The sequence below is a fragment of the Solanum dulcamara genome, chromosome 1 (assembly GCF_947179165.1).
Source record: "Solanum dulcamara chromosome 1, daSolDulc1.2, whole genome shotgun sequence".
Taxonomy (NCBI): Eukaryota; Viridiplantae; Streptophyta; class Magnoliopsida; order Solanales; family Solanaceae; genus Solanum; species Solanum dulcamara.
This window is the reverse complement of record NC_077237.1, coordinates 12,407,496-12,430,382: the sequence shown is the minus strand read 5'-3', so window position 1 is coordinate 12,430,382 and position 22,887 is coordinate 12,407,496.

Sequence of the window (22,887 nt, the reverse complement as noted above, 5' to 3'; positions counted from 1 at the left end):
CAAACCTTGAAGCTCTTGGAACTCTTCTTGTTGGAGGAGGATTTAGAGAGGAAGAAGAAGAGAGAGAGAAGAGGTTTCTAGGGCTTTTAGAGAGAGAGTGGGGGCTGAAGAAATGATCCCAAAATAGTCTAAGGTGATACATTTATAATTTGGGGAAATTCCCAAATTGCCCCATCTCAAAAGTTCTGAAAATAGGCTAAAAAGGCACCTAGCGCGATAGTGGCGCGTCGCGCCATTGCAGCGCCAGGCTGAATACGCCTAAAACCTGCACACCTCGTAGTGGCGCGCCGCGCCAGAGACCAAACTACTGAGACATGTTTCTGGCGCGATAGTGGCGCGTCGCGCCCTTACAGCGCCAAGGCCATATTTTCTGGGTTTTGGAAATTTGGCCTGAAAAACCTTGCACAACTTTTAGTGGCGCGTCGCGCTAAGGACCAAACTACTGAGGCATGTTTCTGGCGCGATAGTGGCGCGTCGCGCCCTTACAGTGCCAAGGCCATTTCCCCAGCAGTTGCAACCCAGGCCAAAAATGAAATTCCTGCCGTGCTAGTTCATCTTAGGATCGTCATATCTTTTGACTCCAAACTCCGAAATTTACGTTCTTGGTGGCGTTGGAAAGAAGACTTGACGACCTTTAATTTGATAGGTCGTGGGCCACCCAGATTGACGTCCTTCAAAAGATAGGGTTGTTAAAAGTCGACCCTTATACGAACTCATCCTAAACTTAGCCACGACAGATCTTTTGGGCTTAGCTCGGTCCTAGGGGTCCTCTATGACCCCACATCACCTTCAACGCTCTTTAGTTTCTCAGGGACTCATCTTAACTCAAGCACATACTTCGAACTAAATACGACGGGCCCCACACGTGTACAAGGAAGGACCGAATCTTAGGGGGAAATTTTTGAGGGGTATTACATTAACATCAATAAATTTATATCAATATTTGATTCACTCTTATGTCCCCACAGATAAAAGGGTTCTATCTTCTTTTGCACATTAATAGAAAGCATTATCTTTTGGATAGTAATAAAAGGATATATATGTATATAGTCACAAATTGTACTAAGACATGGTACTTTTTACCATTTTCATGAGATCAAAATAGATCTTTCTTTTTGTCAAGCATTATTACACCCATTGTGTGAATTTGGAATAGTTTTAAACCTTTCAAATTCTTCAAGAAATTTTCATATAAACTTCGTTGTCTAGCTAATCATAATGACAACAACTCATTATACATATTTAATTTTTTCATATATTGTCAAACTGCTAAGGAACCTTATTGCATCTACCATAGGAGAATACATCTCCATACAATAATGTAGGATTTTGAGAAAATCTTTATGTCACAAGACAAAAATCGTACTTGTATCTTATAATTTTATTTTTTATTTTACTTTTCACGCAAAACCTCATTTGTATTCCACCGACATTATTCATTTTTATTTTACTTGGTACTCATTTTTATGCAAGATCATTTGATGTACGGTTTGCCTATTTAATAATAGCTTTTAGGCAAGCTCAATACGCAGGACTAATTAAGAATACAAAATAACATTCACATTGCAGCAGAAGAAGAAAATTTACATTTTGGATTTTTTGAAAGGGCTATTTTGACCCCCCAAAAAAAAAGAATTTTCTGGTTAGTTTTCGTACTTAGGCACAGATTCCAAGAAATATTTTTGTTATTTCTTCATTTGTTGTGATTTGTTTGGTTAGGTTTATGGAGTTTTTCAGCAGTAATCTCAGCATTATAGGGTTCAATGGTTTTGGCTAGGTTCTGGGTAATTCAAAGAATGATTCATTCTACTATTTTTAGTATTTCTTTGTTTATTGTGTCACGTGTATCAGTAACATGTTCTAGCAAATAAATATCGTCATGTCATATCATTTTGATTGGTCAAAAACAATTTATCTTTATTACTATATAACTATTAATATGGGTCTTATAATTTAAAAAAAGGGACCAAAATTCAAACAAGATGATAGAGAGAGATGTAGCTAGATCAAACTTTCTCTACAAGTTACAAGCTACAAATTCGAGCATTATTCAAGCAACCAAATTCAAGTACATGTCAAGATCAAATTCGTCGAGAATTAGATTAAGCTTTTGAATTCAAGTACAAGTCAATATCAGTGCCATCAAGACTTAGGAATTAGGATCAAACTCAAAAGATCTTGAATTAAAATTCTGAAAACAAGAATAAGAGGATTCATTGAGATTATGACCTCCACTATATTTGAAAATAAAATACTATAATTGTTGTTATATCTTCGTGTTTTAATTATTATATTCTCCACATGAATTTTATTATCTATGGTTCAATAGCAAAGAGTACGGTGAAACATTTTTCGTGGTGACGAGGTTCTAAACCTGTTTAACAATAATATATTACTCCCTTCATTTCAATTTGTTTGGCTTATTATGACTTGACAAGAAGTAAGAAAATAAAAAAGACTTTTAAACCTCGTAGTTTTAAATTAAAGATTTGTCAAATGTATCAAAATAATTTTTAATCTTATGATCTTATACATGTAATCTGAAAAGTTAATAATAAAGAGTTGTTAAAAAGACAAAAAAAGTCATTCTTTATTAAACGGAATAAAAAGAAAAATAGGTCCAACAAATTTAAAATGGAGGACGTATTATTAATTTTTGTTGGCTTATTGGATCTAATATAGGTTCTAGTTTACATTGTAAGTATTTTTGCTACTTAAAAAAAGGTAAAAACACGACAGAGAAAATCGACGAACTGTGTAGATTTTTCAAAAAAAAAAAATAGACGGACTTTTAAGGAAAATCGATGGACGTCGGTTGGTTATTTTTCATGCAAAAATTATATAAAAATAATTATAATAAATTTGATGAAATTTCTCAATTTTTAATTATTTTTTTACGAAAATTAAGGGACTCTATCAAATTTTTTAAGTGCAAAGCTGCAAGTGAGGAATATAAATCAAAAACAATGAAAGTATTTCATGAAAGAGCATTTGTGGTATAATTGTTCAATATCATAACAAATACTTGGATCGACGGACAAAACCTACGCAGTTTGCCGGTTTTCTAAAGAAAATTATATCACATCACTTGATTTCACTGAGGCAATTTGTCAATTTTATTAAACAGGCCCACCATTTTCCGGCACACGTCCGTTGATTTTGGATCAATTTTAGGTAAAATATTGAGATTGTTCGTCGGTTTTGGCCCTAGATTTTTAACGTTGTTTTAGTAATGTCTTCCCTTCTGTTTTTTTAAGTACGTTTTGACCTTCGTTTTTAACTAATTAATTAATTATTGTTGACTAGCTTTATTAATTTAATAATCTCTGAAAAATTCTTGACTACTTTTTTTGTCTTTAATTTATTTTCTTAAGCTCATTAAGTTGAAACTTAAAACAGCATAAGCTTCTTCCTCGAAAAAGTCACCTTTGCAAGTTTTATGGTTTGCCTCGTATTGTCATAATTATTGTAGTTTTCCGTTCAATCAATTTGTTTATATAAATTAAAAAGACCAATAATTCAAATTGATCCAAATCTAAAGTTAATCAAGTTGGCCAGTGTAACATCTAAAATCATTGAATTTTGGATTCACCTCAATCCTATCTTGTGTGAGGCAGAGAGATTGTTCCTGATAAAATTTTGGTTCAAGAAAAGAATTTTCAAAAACAGATTTGAAAAAAGCAATGATGGAAATGCGGAGGAAAAAGAGAGTATATATCCAAGTAAAATAGTAGATAATAAAACGTCGTTTGGTTGTTAACAAGTTATCTCGAAATTAGTTATTCCATGATAAGTTATTTCACCATGTATATGAGATAATTTATTCCATCGCTATGACAAAAATGGTTGGATAACTAATCCAAAGACTACCTAATACCTCAAATCAAACCTTGGATAAAATAATCCTACATTTTACTCTGCAATTATTATATTTTATACCATCACACCAATAGTAATGATACATGAGAAGAGTAAATAAAAATCACTTTCCCACATTGAAGACGGGTAGGGAAAATAAAATCCAACCATTATAATCTTATATATTTTTTAAATATATATGCAGATTTAATACATTTGGTTCAAATGGGGTGTTCATGACAACAACAACGTTGTACATCGCATGATCCATACGGAAACCCTCGACCTTTGCAGTCAAATTTGCAATCCTCCGCTGTAAAATTAGGCGTGCATGCCTTAAAGCAAAATGACCTAACTGGCTCATCATTTCTTGCACCTATCATTAAAAAATTGAGTTATAATTTATTTGTTTATTTTTTTTTAAAAAAAAAGAAGATAAATTTAACCTGAAAAAGTATAGATATGAGCATGTTATATGATTTACCAATAGGATTTGACGCAGTTGAAAATGGAACAATTAAGAGAAGGAAAACAATTAAGAACTTGGGAAACTCCATTTGAGGCTTATATTCTTCCTTGATTGATATATGCTTAGAGACTTAAAAGTATAAAATTTAGTATCAAAATAGAAAAAATATAGTTGTTTATAAAGGGGTGAAATAAGATAGAAGTGCATTTAATATTTTAAGATTGAATCAATCTCGAGAAATATGTCAACAAATTATTAGGGGGGTCGAAGGGTATTAAGAGTTAATTTTTGAGACGTTCATTTAATTATTTGTATATTACTAATAACTTTTTTTTGCTTATTCATTTTAGTAAATTAATAAAAAAAAAATCAATACAATCTTTATCAATAATAATTTTTTTCCTCAAATTCATTTTATTTGACTTTTATACTAAATATAACTTTCTCTTTTTTACATGTCAAATTTAACAAATTAAAAGAAATTTATCATTTTTCAATACCATCCTTATCATTAAATAATGACAATATTTGTGATATTCCTATGTATTTCTATAGACGAGAACAATTAAAAATATATTCATAAGCAATAATTATTTATTAAAAATATACTTACGCAAGTAATTAATCCTTTGATTAATTATAATTACGACCCAAGCTATTCCCTAGATGTGGGCGATTAAAATCCTGAAGGACTCCAACCATCCAACCAAGCCTCTTAGCATACATGGCAAAGCAATTCAAAGCAATAATTAGAATATAAACTCAAAATGTGAAAATAGTCTCAATATAAAGAATCTCGAATAAAGAAGAATTCAACATGAAAACCAAACGGCTTAGAAATACTCATATAGTCTAGATATGCCTCTACTACTTTAGACAGGGCTTAGGACAAGTTCCCAGCTTACCAAAACATAAGGAAAGAAATAGTCTAATATATGAAGAAAATGTCATAGTGATTGTGCCCTCGAAACATGAGGACTCACCAAAACAAGCTAACTATGTGGAGGAAATTCGATTCTAGCCACGTGGAGGAAAGAAAAAGTTGTAACCTATATTATGAGGCAATATAGGAAAAAATCTGCGTTAGTACATTTCATGTACTAAGTATGTAAGAAATATGCATAAACATGAATAAATTAAATAACAAACATAATCCATATGAGCATGTGATACATGATCAAATATCTTTAAAGCATGAAGTAAAACTTGAAAACATTTAATGAGGTCAATGCATCATAAAAACATTAAGAGCTTATAAGAAAAAATATAGTATTTTGTGGGAAACTAACCTTAACCTACATTTAAGACCATGTGAGTTATAACATGAAATCTGATGTAACTTCCACATCGAGAAGAGAGAGGCTATTTGCCAAGGTAGACTCCGTATCATAATCATAACATATGCTATATGTGGATCCACTAGCTAGGCCAATTAATGCAACCTACGGAGGCAACGTAGTTTGGAACTAGGAGTTTCTAGTAAAGACTCCCTTACCAAGTCTCCACCAGAAAGTCCTCTCGATGCTTAGTTAATCCCAACAGAATATGTAAATCATTAACATTAAGAAAGACAAACATGTACCAATGCACATTCATAAAATACATCATAAGAACAAATCCTTAAAAATCATGATCATAACATATTCATATAAGACACTTACCTTTCTAAGCATCTAAATCATGATTTCTTCATATTGTAAGAAAACCTTGCACAATTCATTTATTCATACTTGAAAACGTAGTTCAGAACTTTTCATAAATTATTCATAAATCCTTGATCATAAGATCATAGTTCATAATTGAAAAATTATAGCATTATGCATGGGTCCATGTGAAATCAATGTAAAATTATTAAGTAACATAAAATCATGCATGAGCAAGTGAAACAATATCAATTGAATCAATATAGAAGGAACCCATGAAGAATTGACTTGAAACCCTCTTGAATTGGGTAAAATTGAATTAGGAGAATTGAGTTCTTTTGGGACCCAGGGGGAGATATTGTAACACCCCAAAAATTTCTACGCCAAGACCCAAACCATTTTTTATATGCATATAAGATCGAACTCGACGACTTCTAGTTGTATATATAAGTTAGGATAAATTCCTAAGTAATTGAAGTGTGTTAGATGTGTTTAGGGGTCATAAGGGACCTCTAACACCAAGCCGAGTCCAAAGAATTTCTATCGGGTAAGTTTCCGAATGAGGTCGTATAAGGATCAACTTCAAATGCTATATCTCCTAATATATTACGAATTAGGTGTTCCATGACCTATCAAATTAAAGGTATTTGAGTCCTCTTTCCAACGCCACTGAGTTTGCCTCATTCCGAGTTCGGAGTCAAAAGTTATGACTATTTTACTATAGACTATCACTGCAGGAATTTCAGACCTAGGGCTACAGTGGCGCCCGACGCCACTATAGCGCCCGAAACTAGCCTCGTAGTTTGGCCCTTGGCGCAGCGCGCCACTATAGCGCCGGCAGGGTTTTAAGCCCATTTTCCAGATTTTAGGGTCATTTTAGTCTTTTCTTGTATTTTAAAACCAAAGTGAGGTCGTTTTGGGGACTAAATTGACCCTATCTAAAGACCCTAAACCTTCTAACTCTCTCATTTTCTCACAATTAGACTAAAACACTAAATCCTCTCCTCTCAAAGTTCTCCCAAGGGTTTCAAGAAGAAAATCTAGGATTCCATTCAAGGTTCTTCAAGTCTCCATTACTCTCAAGCTTACATTTGAGAATTTTTCTCCAAGGTATGTGGGTTTTCATCCATGGGCTCTTTCACCCATGGAGCCCAAATGTTTTTTCAACTTAGTATTCAATTTTAAATGATGAAATTCTATGGTCTTTTACATGATGGTTCCAAATGCATAGATTATGGTATATTTTAAGTTATTTACTCCTATTGATATATATGTATATTGACTCTTAATTTCAAGTGATGAGTTTTTTTGGATTTTCATACTATGATTCCAAATTTATAGATTATTGGATATTTGAAGTTTATTTACCTATATTGACTTATGTTGATTCTTATTTACATGAAATGGATAGTTTATCAAGGTACTTATATGAAGCTTTGAAAGGTAGTTTTAAAGTGCATACGGTGGGTTGTTTTTAAGATGTTTGATTTGATGCATTCATATCACTCTCATGCATACAAGTATTCTTTAAATGTATTTGAAAGTTATATGAAATGAACCCACCTAGTCTTCTTATGTTGAAATGAAGTTGAATTGAAAGTTTGACTCCAAATGAAAGTTTATGAAGCAAATGCCTATGTTTAAGGGAGTCTTATGAAATGATTGATTGATAAAAGGGCTTCTTAGCCAAAGTAAGATTTCAATGTAAAAGGACAATTCTCACATTGAATCAAATGAAATATCTTTATGAAATGCTTGATTGATGAAAGGTCTTCTTAGCCAAAGTAAGGTTTCAATGTGAAAGGACAATTCTCACATTGAATCAAATGAAATGTTTAAGGTTATGATATGACATGTTTGACCTCCCTATAGGCCGTCAATGCTTTTAAACATCTTTCCAAAATGGAAGGTCCGATTAGTATGGTACCCTGAATGCCATCACTAATTGTAGACCTAATTTTCTTATAAATCAAGGTTCATTAGTAAAATGGTAAATAGGGCATGGTAGTCATGATGATATTATAATCCAAAGGTTTTAATAAGCTATTCCACCGATGATGATTTGATGTCTAGAGTTATATAATGCTTATGTTATTATGATATTTAAAAGTTATTCCGTGGGATTTGACCTAGTACCGAATGTAGCATGTAGATGGGGACTCAAACTAAGGGGTCCTTAAGTAAAGTCTCATGTTACATTAACTATGTGCCACCATAGGAGCCCTTGTCGGCTAAGCCTTTGTAGCCACCAAATGTTAAATAAATGAATGTAATCTGAATGGAGTTCTACCTGGCAAGTAGTCTCTCCGTGCCAACGTAGGAGATTATGTTGGATTCCATGTAATAGCTCGCATGATCTTAAATATCGGTTATGGTCACTTCCCCACAAAAATAAATATTTTAGTATTTCATATGATAATGTCTAATGCATGCATTCACTTATGCATATTGATTTCTCATGTCTCTCTTGTGTTCTTCATTTCATAGCATACCCACATACTTCGTACATTCAAAGTACTAATGCATACTTTTTCCTACATGATATCACCATGTAGAAACCGATGTCACTCCTCGACCCCTCCACGTGGCTAGCTCAAGTTAGTTTGAAGATTTCTTGTGGTGAGTTCCCATTTTTTGGGAACAACATCCTTTTTATTCTAAACCTATGTTATGTAGAATAGTAAGACTTTTATTAAGGCATTTCTTGATACTTATTTTGAGGGTGAGCTAGGTACATGTCTTAGCCCCCGTCAAGTCTATTAGTAAAGGTATGTTTGGACATAAATGGAAAAAAATGTTTTTATTTCCGCTTATTATTGTTTATCGTTACCAATGAAATGCTTAATGAATGTTAAGAGGCTTGGGTGAGGTACCTCCGGGTGTGTCATTCGTTGTGTCACGTCTAGGCCATAGGCTTGGGTCGTGACATTTGTGGAATCCTTTGGTGAAGTCCTACATGCCTGAAAATCAAAGTCCTAGCAACAATGGAGTTTGAAGCACTTCTAATTGGGAACCCTAGCTTGAACTTGAAGAAATCTTGGGAGAGAATTATTTTAGAGAGAGGATTTTGGTTGGGAGAGTAATTGAGAGAATGGGGTTAATGGAGGGTTTTGGATAGTTATTAGTTTAGGAATATACTCCAAAACGTCCAAGTATAGGTATTAAATAAATAAAAAAAGACCCAAATACCCTTAGCATATGAAACTGATGGGTCGACTTCACGGGCCACTTGTACAATCCGTATAAACTACTGCGGACAGTGTAGGTGTCCGTAGAATCGAAAGACAAAAAAGTCAAGGTGAAGGGGACTTTGACGGAGGGGTTTACGGATCGTATACCTTTTGACGGAGGGGTTTACGGATCGTATACCTTTTGACGGATCGTAAAGGTCCTCGTGATGTCACTCAGTGAGCAACTTTCCTTAGGGGTTCTATGGGTGGTTATATAGTCTATATAATATTGTGTGGGTCGTATATCCTTCTGTAGAAACTTGGTCTAACATATTTCCCAACTTTTCTTTAGCTTCATTTATACGATCCCCTCTACAGCTCATAGACTTTTTCATGGGCCGTATACCAACATGTAATCCTCCACTTTCCAGACCCCTTTCCTAGAAGCCCTTTTACGACCCCTCTATACGGACTGTATAGTATTGTGCAGTCTGAATAGAGGCCCGCAGAATTTATCACTTGCACTTTTCTCAGAAATTTTTATTTGTTTGACTTTTCATCTTCCGTGGTCTTACAATAATAATCCAATTTTTTTGGGCTAATTCATTGATTTGGGCTAGAAATAATGAATTCAGTTTTCTAAGATCAATATGTTATCTTAATGGGTAAACAAAATGAATTTCACTATTTTAGGAGGTAATTACTTAAATTCATGCTAGTTTGCAATATTATGTATCTTACAATATTTTAGGGCTAGGATACATGTATCTTACTCTTCCAAATACACGTATCAATAGCTAGATATATTAAAAATGTGTGTTTATTTATGTAACGTAACAAAATTGCTCAATTAGTGGAGAAAATCACTCCTTAATTGCTCAATCAGTCGAGTAAATCACTCCTTTCAGAGTTATTAAGAATATGTAGCACAACAATTTCTTTAAAAAGTTTCAAAATCTAGAAATCCTTTCTTTCGTTTTGCGAGAACCAGAATAGTTACAATTCTTCTTTCTAGTAATTCAAAATTTTGTAACTAAATTCGAGTTCTGATTTTTCAACTTAAAACTATTCTCATTTATTTATTAACTTAAAACTAAGATACATGTAGACCAGATACATATGAAAATAATCATATACATTGTAATAACATAACATATGCATATGATAATATTAAGATACAAGATAGAAGGCCAATACATATGACAAGAATCAGATATATGACAAAACAAATTAATCCACATCGTGAATGTTAGAATCCACATTATGCTCGGGTATGTGTATCTGACTTTAGTGATGTATATGTTCTAGTAAGTAAAGCTTCACGTAGTTTTTGCATTTTAATTGGATCGTTTCAATGCTTGAATCTATTCTTAGCTTCAATGTCAAAGGATGAAGAAAAAGCAACAACAAAAGAAGAAGACCTTACAATAACATGTTCTTAAGTGAAATAAAAAAAATATAGAAGAGTCTATTTGGTAGATATAGTAATATGTTGTACCTTTTTTAAGAATCTTTCAATTTAATGATTAGCCATGAAAGTATTTTAAGAAACCCTAAAATCAATAAAAATTTATCTTAATTTTTTTATATTTAGAGAACTAGAAGTGAAAATATTGAACTCTATCCCCGATACATGACTTTGAATGATAGTTGAATAGCTACATACCTTTAAATGTAGTGTTGTTGTTCCAAATTTGATTTTGAGAGGTTTAATGGAGAAATCATGTCGGAGAAGATAAAGAAAGAGAGAAAATATAGTGGAGGATGTGCAGGGGGAGGCACAGGGAGTGTCACAATCCAAATCCGAGTGTGGTGACACTTATTCTTTTTTATCGGATAAGTCAGCCTAAAACCCAATATTGGCGGAAAATAATATGAAAATAGTTTAAATAGATAGATCAATAGACAAAAATGGAAGTCTTAGGCAGATATAATACTCCCAAAGGACTAGTAGTCACATATACAAGCCTATAATACAATAGAAATGAAAATAAGTACAAGTATCAATATCTTTGTCATTCGAATAGAACAAAACATAATAAAAAGGGATAAAGAGATCGTCGGCATCGAATAACTACGTTTCAATTCTCCTCACAAGGCCTCGGATGAAGGAATAAAAGCATAGTCACTGTTAGGGCTTGGGACCTACACAAGTGTAGATAGCAAGGGTCAGTACCAAACAACACGGTACTCAGCAAGCCAACTAATAAAGCCAAGTAAATCTAATAGATACTAGAACACCTTTCCTCCAAACCGAACCTCCTCAACTACAATTTGCATAGAAATCAACCAAATCTACTCTACACAGTTCATATAGCACATAAATCCACAATAGCTCATCAGTATCACTAAATAAGCCATATCAGTTCCAAATAGATCAATCACAAAAACACAAAGGAAATATACACAACTTCACGATGACAGATAAAATGCAATGCAATGTCATGTCATGTCATGTAAAGTGATGCATATTTTTCCTAATTATACATATCTGCTATATAGCAGATCGAAACTCATGGGGATGCACAAGGACCATGTATCCACTGTAACTATTTCTCATCAGCACCATCATCAATCGCCGGAACTATTTTCCATAGACATAAGTATCAATCCGTTAGGATTATTTTCAATAGGCATAAGTATCTATCCGTCAGAACCATTTCCCATCGGCATAGTCATCAATAGAGTTTCATCACAGCATTCCAAAACCAATGCAAATAAGCATGTTCACATAAATAATGAGAGAATGATAGTGTCCATAGTCACAATGCAATTCATATCAATGCAATTCACGTCCCACTATCAATAATATATCAACATCAACAAGTACATCATTTACATCATTATAAGACATTAAGTCTACATGTTACTACCCTTTTATCATATTTAGGATCAATCGGTGACCAAGTATGTCCAAATCAATTCCCATAATCAACAATGAACAAATGATAATTTCATCAATTTCAATTTCACATTTAGGCTATCATAACATTTCATTAAGTTCATGTCAAGTATAAGTCAAGGAGTTCACATTTCCAATAAACATCATAGAACACACATAATCCTTTTATAATCTGATCTTTCTTTAAGGACAATTCATATGATTATCATCTCAAACCTTATATTCATTACTCCCGAACACATATACGAAACCAAGTTCAAGTAATCTACAAGATTTAAGGGGTTTAAAAAGTTCACTTGCATTAATGGATACTCCTTCAATAACTAACTTGAGCCATCCCTTTTCGAATAGCATCCGAAACACCACAATCTATCCAAATAGTGATTCACAATTAAATTATGAAACTAACGACATCAAAATCACTAAATTCGGGAGAAATGGTCAAAATGGCTCAAAAATTCAATTCCAAAAATGAGATTTAAATTTGAGATTTTTTTTTGGATGAAAATGATCCTCAAAGCATTAGGAACTAATTAGCAAAAACTATTTCAAAAAGCGGAGTTCAAAATAGTCCATAATCACCATTTAAAGAAATTTGAAGTTCTTGAAGAAATTCCTAAAATTTAGGTTCCAATATCCTTACTTCAAAGTCAAAATTCATGATATAAAAGATAATGTAGATTTTTGGTTAAGAACACTTACCCAATCAAATAGGCTCAAAATATCACTTCATAAATTGCCTAATTGAGTTCCCAAGTTGTGAAAATGGAGAAATGGAACAAAACACCGTCTAAGCCCTCTCAAATGTTTCACAAGCGACAAAGGGGTCTCTTTTGCAACCATCGCTTTTGCGACCATAGGGTCACTTAAGCGAACCCCGCAAAAGTATCACCCCCTTCACTTTTTCGAGGGGTCTCCGCTAAAAAGGAGGTAGCTAAAGTGACACACCCTTCGCAAAAGTGAAGGAACCAGAACTAAAATCTCAGCAAATTTTTCACAAGTCACAAAGTCGATGAATTGACCTTCGAAATACTTTCAGAATCTCGAACACTCTAACAATATATGCTATCATATCAAATTTGATGTTTTGGACTCAATAGAACCATCAGAATTTGAATTCGAGGCCTTATTGACCTGGAATCCAATAAGTCGCAACCAAACTAATTTTAAGCTTCAAAAAAACCAAAACTCTGTCGGAGCTCACAAAAAATACACAGGAACTCTCCTTAAACCGAAAATCATCTCCCAAATCCAACAGATTATTCAGAATTCAATTCTAAGCATCTGAACTCCGAATGTTGATCAAAGTCAACTCAAAACTCAATTATTTCCAACTTAGGACATCAAATCATCGATATAACTCCAAATTTGATTTTGTCAACTCTCCTAGACTAAATTCCACATTTCAGAGCTGATGGAAACAATATAATTTGATTCCAAGACTCATAACTCCAAAAGACACCAAATATCACTATTTGACAACTTAAACCTTCAAAACTCAAAACTTTCCAAAAATCATAATTTTTTACAGAATTTTATAAAACTAATTTCAAATGCTGAACAAACATGACTCAAGGAAACTACCGGGAGAGGTAAAATGATCATTTTGTTAAAAATATCAAAAATGACCTTCGCAGTCATTACATCATCCACCACTAAAAATTATGTTCATCCTCGAACGTAAGGTAAAGTAAAGTACCTAAAAACTTGAAAAGCTGGGGATATCGGGCACGCATGTCATCCTCCGACTCCCAAGTCACCTCTCCGACTTAACGGTGTCTCCAATGTACCTTCACTGAAGCAATCTTCTTGGTCCTAAGCTTATGGACCTACCTATCCATAATGACTATGGCCTCCTTATCAAATGTCAAATCTGGATCCACCTCTATCAAATCAAGGTAGATCACATGGGACGTGTTCGGAACATACTTCCAGAGCATGAACACATGAAAAATGGGATGTACCACTGATAAACTAGGTGGCAAGGCTAATTTATAAGTCACCTCTCCCACTCGCCCTAAAATCTCAAATGGGTCAATGAACCGAGGATAAGCTTAACCTTCTTCCTGAACCGCATCATGCCCTTCATAGGAGAACTCGGAGCCAAATATGGTCACCCTTTATGAACTCCAATAGTTGAACTCTACTGTCTGCATAGCTCTTTTTCCTACTTTGGGTTGATAAGAGCCTAGCCTAAATCATATGAACCTGCTTCATGGTATCCCTAAGCAAGTCTGTTTCTAAAGAGTCCATCTCAACTAAATTGAAACACCCAATAGGAAATCAACACTGCCTATCATACAATGCATTGAATGGGGCCATCTAAATGCTGGAATGATAATTGTTGTTTTAGGCAAACTCTGCTAAAGGTAAATGCTGATCCCACCTAGCATCAAAATCAATAACACAGGCTCGAAGTATATCCTCCAACACCTGAATCGTCCGCTCAGACTACCCATCAGTATGTGGGTGAAAAGTTGTACTCATATCAAGCCTAATACCTAATTCATATTGTAATTCCCTCTAGAAGTATGAACTAAACAACAAACCTCGATCAGAAATAATAGATATTGGCACCCCATAAAACTGAACAATCTAACTGATGTATAACTAGGCTAGCTTCTCAGTCGTATACTTCACCCGAACTAGACTGAAATGGGCAAACTTGGTAAGTCTGTCAACAACCGCCCAAATTGAATCATAACCACCCAAGGTGATAATAAAACCCACAAAAAATCTATGGTGATTCGCTCCCACTTCTAAGTAGAAACGGGCATCCTCTAAGTCACACCTCCAGGCCGCAGGTACTCATACTTGACCTGATGACATGTCAAACACTTGAACACAAACTTTGCGATGTCCCTCTTTATTCAACACCATCAGTAGTGCTGGCTAGGGTCATGATAGCCTTTCGAAGATAAGAACAGACGTTTGTGTATCGATCCTCGAGACTCTACTTAGATTTGGCCTGTACACGTGAGACCTATGTACTAGGGGCTATGATACCATTTTGTCATAATCCGAATTCGAGTGTGATGGCACTTATCTTTTCTCAATGGACAAGTTACCTAAAACCCCACAATTGTAGAAAATAAAGAGGAAACAATTTAAATAGATAGATAAATATACAAAAGTGGAAGTCTTACTCACCTATAATACCCCCAAAGAATTGATTTTCACATATACAAGATCTTAATACAATAAAAATAAAAATAAAAATAAATACAAGTCTCAATGTCTTTATCATTCAAATAGAAAAAAATATAATAGAAAGGGACAAGGAGATCGCTAGCATCAAACAACTACCTTTCAAGTCTCCTCACAAGGTCTCGAATGAAGGAATAAAAGCAAAGCCACTATCCGGACTAGGGACCTACACAAGTATAGATAGCAAGGGGTCATTATCAAACAACACAGCACTCAGCAACTCAACTAATAAAGCCAAGTAAATCTAACAAATACTATAACTCTTTTCCTCCCAACCGAACCTCCTCAACTCAAACTGCACAGAAATCAACCCAATCTACTCTACACAATTCATAAAGCACATAGATCAAATATAGCTCATCCGTATCACCAAGTAAGTCATGTCACTTCCAAATATATAAATCACAGAAATACCAGGGGCATATATGAAACTTCACGATGATAGATAAGATGCAATTCAATGCAATGTGATGTCACATAGAGTGATGCATGTCTATCCTAATGTTACACTTCTGATGTATAACAGAACAGAACCCATGGAGGCTGCACAAGGACCATGTATCCGCCGAAACTATTTTCTATCGGCATCATCATCAATCATTAGAATCATTTTCCATCGACATGAGTATTAGTCCATCAGAATCATTTTTCATTGCCATAAGTATCCATCCGTCCGAATCATTTTCCATCGACACATTCATCAATCGAGTCTCATCACAATATTCCAAAACCAACACAAACAAGTATACTCACACAAATAATAAGAGAATGATAGTGTCCATAGTCACAACATTATTCATATTAATGCAATTCACATCACACTATCAATAATATATCAACATCAACAAGTACATCATTATAAGTCATCAAGTCTACATTCCATTACCCCTTTATTAAATTTAGGATCAATCAATGAGCAAATATGTCTAAGTCAATAATCATAATCAACAATGAGCAAATGAAAATTTCATCAATTTCACATTCACATTTAGGCTATCATAGCAGTTCATCAAGTTCATGCCAAGTACAAGTCAAGGAGTTAATATTTCTGATCAGCATCATAGCACACACATATTCCTTTTATTACCTCAATTTTTCTTTAAGATCAATTCATATGATTATCATCCCAAAATATATTTTCATTACTCCCCCAACACATATACAAAATCAAGTTTAAGTAATCTACAAGATTTATGAGATTTTAGAAGTTCACTTGCCTTAATCGATACTTGTTCAATCACTAACTTGAGCCTTACCTTTTTGAATAGTGTCTAAATTACCACAATCTATTCAAATAATGATTCATAATGAAATTACCGAATTAACGACACTAAAATTACTCAATTTGAGAAAAAGGGTCAAAATTGTTCAAAAATCCAATTTCGAAAATGGGGTTCAAATTCGAGAAGTTTTTTGGATGAAAATAATGCTAAAAGCATTAGAAAATCATTAGTGAAAATCATTTCAAAAATGGATTTCAAAACATTCCATAATCACCGTTTTAAGAAATTAGAATTTCTCAAAGAAATTCCCAAAATTTGGTTCCAAAATCCTTAATTCGAAGTCAAAATTAATGATATACACGATTGGTAATGTAGAGTTTTGGTTAAGAACACCTACTAAATTAAATAGCCTCAAAAAATCACTTCACAAATTGCATAATCGAGTTCCCAAGGTATGAAAATGGAGAAATGGATCAAAACCCCATCTAAGCCCTCTTAGATGTCGCAAAATCAACACAAGGGTCGCTTTTGTAACCATCGCTTTTGCGACCATATGGTCGCTTAAGCAAAGCCCGCAAAAGTATCATCCTTTCATTTTTGTGAGGGGTCTCCGCTAAAGCAGAGGTCACTAATGCGAGACACCTTTCACAAAAGCGAACGTACCATATTTGAAATCTTAGTAATTTTTTCACAAGTAACAAAGTCTCTGAATAGACCCTTAGGATTCGTTCAGAATCCCAAAATCACAAATCATATATGATACCATTCCAAATTCGATATTTCAGACTCAATAGAACCGTAAAATTTAAATTTGAGGTCTCTTTGACCCGAAATTTAATATGTCGCAACCAAACTAACTCTAAGCCTCAAAAAGATCAAAACGCCTTCAGAGCTTTTAAAATATACACAGAAACTCTCTCTAGGCATAAAATCATCCTCCAAATCCAACGAAGTCGTCAAAATTTAATTCTGAGCATCTAAACTCCGAATGTTGACCAAAGTCAACTCTCTAAACTAAAAAACTCAAGCATTTCCAACTTAGGACCTCAAATCCTTGATATAACCCCGAATCTAATTCCATCAATTCTCCTAGATCAAATTCCATATTCTAAAGTCGATTGAAACGATGGAATTCCATTTTGAGACTCCGACTCTAAAATACACTGAATACCACTATTTGACAACTTAAATCTTCAAAACTCAAAACTTTCTAAAAATCTTAACTTTTCACAGAATTTCACAAAATCGATTTCGAATACTAATCAAACATGATTCGAGGCAACTAACAAGAGGAGTAAAATGGTTATTTTGTGAAAAATACCAAAAATGATCTTTGGAGTCATTATAGGGAGAGAGAGAGAGAGAGAGACTGCTGGCAGATGAGCTAGGGCGGGGGTTATGAGAGAGGAAAATATTAGATTGACGTTGCAGCGTTAACTAGGGATGTTTAAACGTATAGATAATTAATCAAGCCTACTTTTAAGGAATGTGTGTATCTAACTATATCTTCATTAATATAAATTATTAAATTGTAATTATTTTAAAATGGAGATATGATTAGTATATATGATAGTGAAGTATGTCTAACAAGGTAGTTTGGCCTATCTTGTTCTAAGGGCCCAATTTGGTGCCACTTGTCAAATAACATGGTACACTGATGTAAGGTGAATTTACATTTTTTGAACTGTGTATCACCCTCATTTGTGCCTTATTTTGAGTATATTCTAATTTGATACTCCATATATTTAGTAAATTATATGATTTGGATCTTATGAAATGTATTTAGTGCTTGTAGATGAAAAGCCCTTAAAATCAACTAAATATGAAGCAAAAAGTGGATAAAACTCTCAAAATGAAGCATGAAGTAAAATCAGGAGCTTGCCTCATGAGGTAGAAAGCGAGGGGGGATTTCAAAATAATATCTTTCTGAATTTTAGACCTTGCTCAAGGCAAGGACATGGCTAGAGGCAAGGCAAGACATCTTGCCTCACACCGCGAAGTATGTCAAATCTGTCTAATTTTAGCCTTTTTCTAGTACGATTTGGTAGACCCTACAAGATGTTTTAAACATTATAAATATCATACTTATGCATATTTTAAAACAGGACTAGGATATTAGGAGCACTGAGTAAGAGTAAAACATGAATCTTCCAGGGTTATTTCTTTAATTCTTTTAGTAGCATAATTTCTTATTTGTTTATGATATATAAATGCAATCGAAATAATTTATCACATTTTTGCTCAATAATGTAGATGTGGGTTAATTTGGGTAGAAGGTTAGATATCAAGATACCATGACCATATTATCAACCATGTGACTCAATTATTCGGTAGATATCATAAATATGCTTAACAACGATAATTAGATAAGATAGAAATACTCAAATTCCATAGCCTTATGCTCTAATCTCTCTGTGAACAATTTCTGGAATTGAAAACACCTTTACTTTATGTAATTTAGTCGAAAATGTTAGTATAAACAACAATCAATCAAATTTTGTTGAGAAGGATTCACACTTATTATATGTGATCACGTATATTTATATGTGTGTTTACAGGATAACACACGCCAAGTCAAATGAAGAAGCCATTAGAATCATGCCACGTCAAAATGATAAAACAGGCCAAGTCAAATCAAAGGTGAATGAAATATGTACAAGTGACATATTTTGACCAACCAAATATTATGTCACTTCAATCTGATTGTTCAAAAAGAGTTTGTGTTTATTACTACACGTCCACCTGAACAGGGGTATCAAAATTTAGAAAGAGGAACCAGAATTCTAATAAGACAGTAGAGAGAGATCGTGGATCAAACCCCACAGATTTCTCAATAAGTTACAAGTTCAAACATTCAAGCAATTAAATCAAGTACAATTTAAGATCGACCTTTTGATTTCAAGTATAAGTCAAAATCAAGATTTATGATCAAGCTCAAAACCTCTCGAATTAAAATTATGAAAAGAAAATTTAGGGGATTCATGGATATTGTAACATCCACTATAATTGTGTAATACCTAGAAGTTGAAAAGTTGAAACGAAAAAGAAATGTTGCAGAAAATTACTGGTGCAGGCTCAAATGAGGCCTACCTACAGACTGTATAAGATTCTACGATCCATAGAAAGGCACTCGTAGGTGAGCCTAGGATGTGAGGAAAAAAACTATCATGGGTTGACCCATGAGGGTCATCTACGGACCATAGGAGATCCTATAATCAGTAGATGGAGCCTGTAGGAAGGTCCCTGAGAACTTGCATATTCCAGTATCTTAGGACGCAATTGACAAAAGGGTCCTACAGATTGTAGAAGGACCTACGATTAGTAGAAGGGTTCATAGGTGGAGATTCAGAGGGTATATTTAAATTTGCAACAGGACGAATGGTCCTATGGGTCGTAGAAAGTATTATGGGTCATAGGATGACTCATAGAGTGAGATTCAGAGAAATTGATTTAATTTGAGTTTTAAAGTCATGCAGGACGAGTGGTCCCTATGACTCGTAAGGGTCGTAGACCATGGTCATAGGATTGAAGTGTTAATTCTAGTAGCTTTAGTTTTGGTGCATAATTTCTACTAACATCTTAGACAAACTGTAGAAGTTCCTACATATAGTAGGTCTCGACCGTAGGGCACTTTTGACATATTTAATCTGGGATATTTTTGTAAATATTCATTCTTTTAAAACCTAAACTATGTCTTTTTGGGACTATTTTGGACATTCTATAACTACCCAAGCCCTTCAAACTTCCCGCATTCCCTCTCATTCTCCTAAAATCCTCTAAGACACTCAAAGGTTTTCTCTCAAGGGCTTTCTTCTCCATCAAGATAGGATTTCAAGTTCAATCTCCACTGCTTTTTGTGCTTTATTTATCAAGGTATATGGAAATTCATCAATGGATTTCTTTCATCCATTGGGTCCCGAATATCTCTGTCTATCAAATTCTATTTCACCCAAATCCATTAGGGTTTATATTAAATCTTCATAGGTCATTTTTATTACGATTCAATTGATGTTATTTAATTTATTGTGCATTATTAGACTAAAATACATGATTTATAGTTGATTTCATATGGACCCACACATTATGCTTTGAATTTAACTTTTAAACTATGAATTGTGATCATGAATTTGATGAAGGATTTATGCATGTTTTATGAAAATGATGAAGTATGTTTAAAGGATGCTTTTGAGTAAGCATCAATGATTTGTGAAAGATTTTCTCACAATATGAAAGAAATCGTGATCTAGATGCTTAAAAAGGCAAGTATCGATATGAATGACTTTATAAATCATGACTTAAAAGGAGATACTCTTATACGATTTTATGATGTGGATTGGTAAATGAGTATTGCCTTTTCTAATATTATGTTTTAATAACTGACTTTATCTATTTCGTTGGAATTTGACTTAACACGGAGAGGACTTTGATGCGAAGGCTTGGTAAGGGAGTCTCTAGTAGCAACCTCTAGTCTCAAACTACTTGCCCCTGTAGGTTGTCATAAGTGACTTAGCAAGTGGATCCATAACAGCATTGATGAAATGATACAGAGTCTATCTTGGCAAGTAGGCTCTCCTTTTTTGGTGTAGGGTTTATATCGGATTTCATGTTATAGCTCACATGGTCTTAATATTGATTAAGGTTAATCCCACAAAATAAACTATATTTTTCCTTAAAGCTTTTCACGATGTCTTTTAGTAATATATTGACCGTATCATATGATTTATTATTTACTTTTAAGATCTTAAAGGATTTTTAGTCATGCATTTCATGTTTATGCCCACTATGATTTCTTATTTATGTTGCGCACATTTTTCATAGACTTAGTACATTCTGTGTACAAATGCATACTTATGCCTACATTGTTTCATGATGTAGGATCCGATACTACTCATCACTATTATGGCTAGTACAGGTTTTTGTTGACACTATATTGTTTGGTGAGTCCTCATGCTTCGAGGGAAAAACCATGATGGTTTCTTATGTCATTCTTTTCATGAATTTTAGATCAGATTGTTTGGGTGAGATAGGGCTTGTACTATGCCCTCGTCTAAGATTAGTAGAGGCAATTTCAGGCATAGCATATTTTTGTATTCACAAAAGTTAGCTCAAATTTCTTGTATTTTGAGATTACTAGATTTGAGACTTATCTTCTGATTTCAGTTTTATTATGTGTGTTGTTTATTCCTAAATCATGCTTATGATAAGAGGCTTTTTAGGGTCTTTCGGGATCTTATTCGATGTGTCATATCGAGTATCAGGTTCAAGTGTCCTAAAGTGTTTGAAAAAGTCGCATCTAGCAGAGTCTTGTTCATGAGTCTGAGCGTGCCACATTTATGATTGAGATTCTATGAGTCATTTAAGAAACTTCACTTCTTTCATCACTCTTAAGTCATGCGATAGAGTTGAACTTTATTAGGTTTTCCTTGTAACTCTTATTCTTTGCATTACAGAACTATGCCTTCAAGAAGAGCTTATGTGAGAAGGAATTTAAACGTGAATGGCAATGAGGAGCGCCAAGCATCTCAAGATCTAATTGACCCTTTGGCCGAGCAAGTTACTCATGCCGAATTTAAAGCGTCTTTTCAAGTGTTTTCCCAAGCTATGAAGATGTAAGCCAATTGAGAGGTGATAGCTCATGTGAACCCAAATATGGGTACAACGGCTACTAGAGTGCATGAATTCACAAGAATGAACACTCCAAAATTTTATGGGTCCAAGATGGATGAGGATCCACAAGAGTTTATTGAAGGGATCCAAAATATTATTGATATCATGGGTATGATTACGATGGATAAGGAGGATTTGGCCGCTTATTAATTGAAGGGAGCTCAATTTTAGATTAATCAATGGAAGGAAGAGAGAACTAGGGATGTGGCGAGTCCCTTGGATTGGGAAGAGCTCAAGGATGCTTTTCTTGACCGTTTCTTTACCCTTGAGTTGAAGGAGACGATCTCAGAGTTCATCAATTTGAAATAAGGTAACATTATGTGAGGGAATATGCCCTGAAGTTCACACAATTGTCCAAGTATACTCTGTTCATGGTTGTTGACTCTAGAGCTCGCATGAGCAAGTTTATTTTGAGTATTTTGGATTTGGTTAAGGAATGTAAAACCATAATGTTGATCAAGGAGATGAATATCTCAAGGTTGATGACTCATGCCAAACAAATCAAGGAGGAAAAGCTTAAGGAGAAGGCTAGAGAGTCAAAGAGGGAAAGGACCAAAGTGGTGATTTTTCATATTTTAGGTCCGGTAATAGTTGTCATTCACAGTTTTGATAAAAGTTCGTCGATCGGAATTCTGTAGTACTCTAGCTTTAAAATTTAACAAGGATAGGGTGTCTAACCCTAAGCCTCGTGAGAGTGCTTCAAATGGTCAAACTATCCCCACATGTAGGAAGTGTAGGAATATGATGT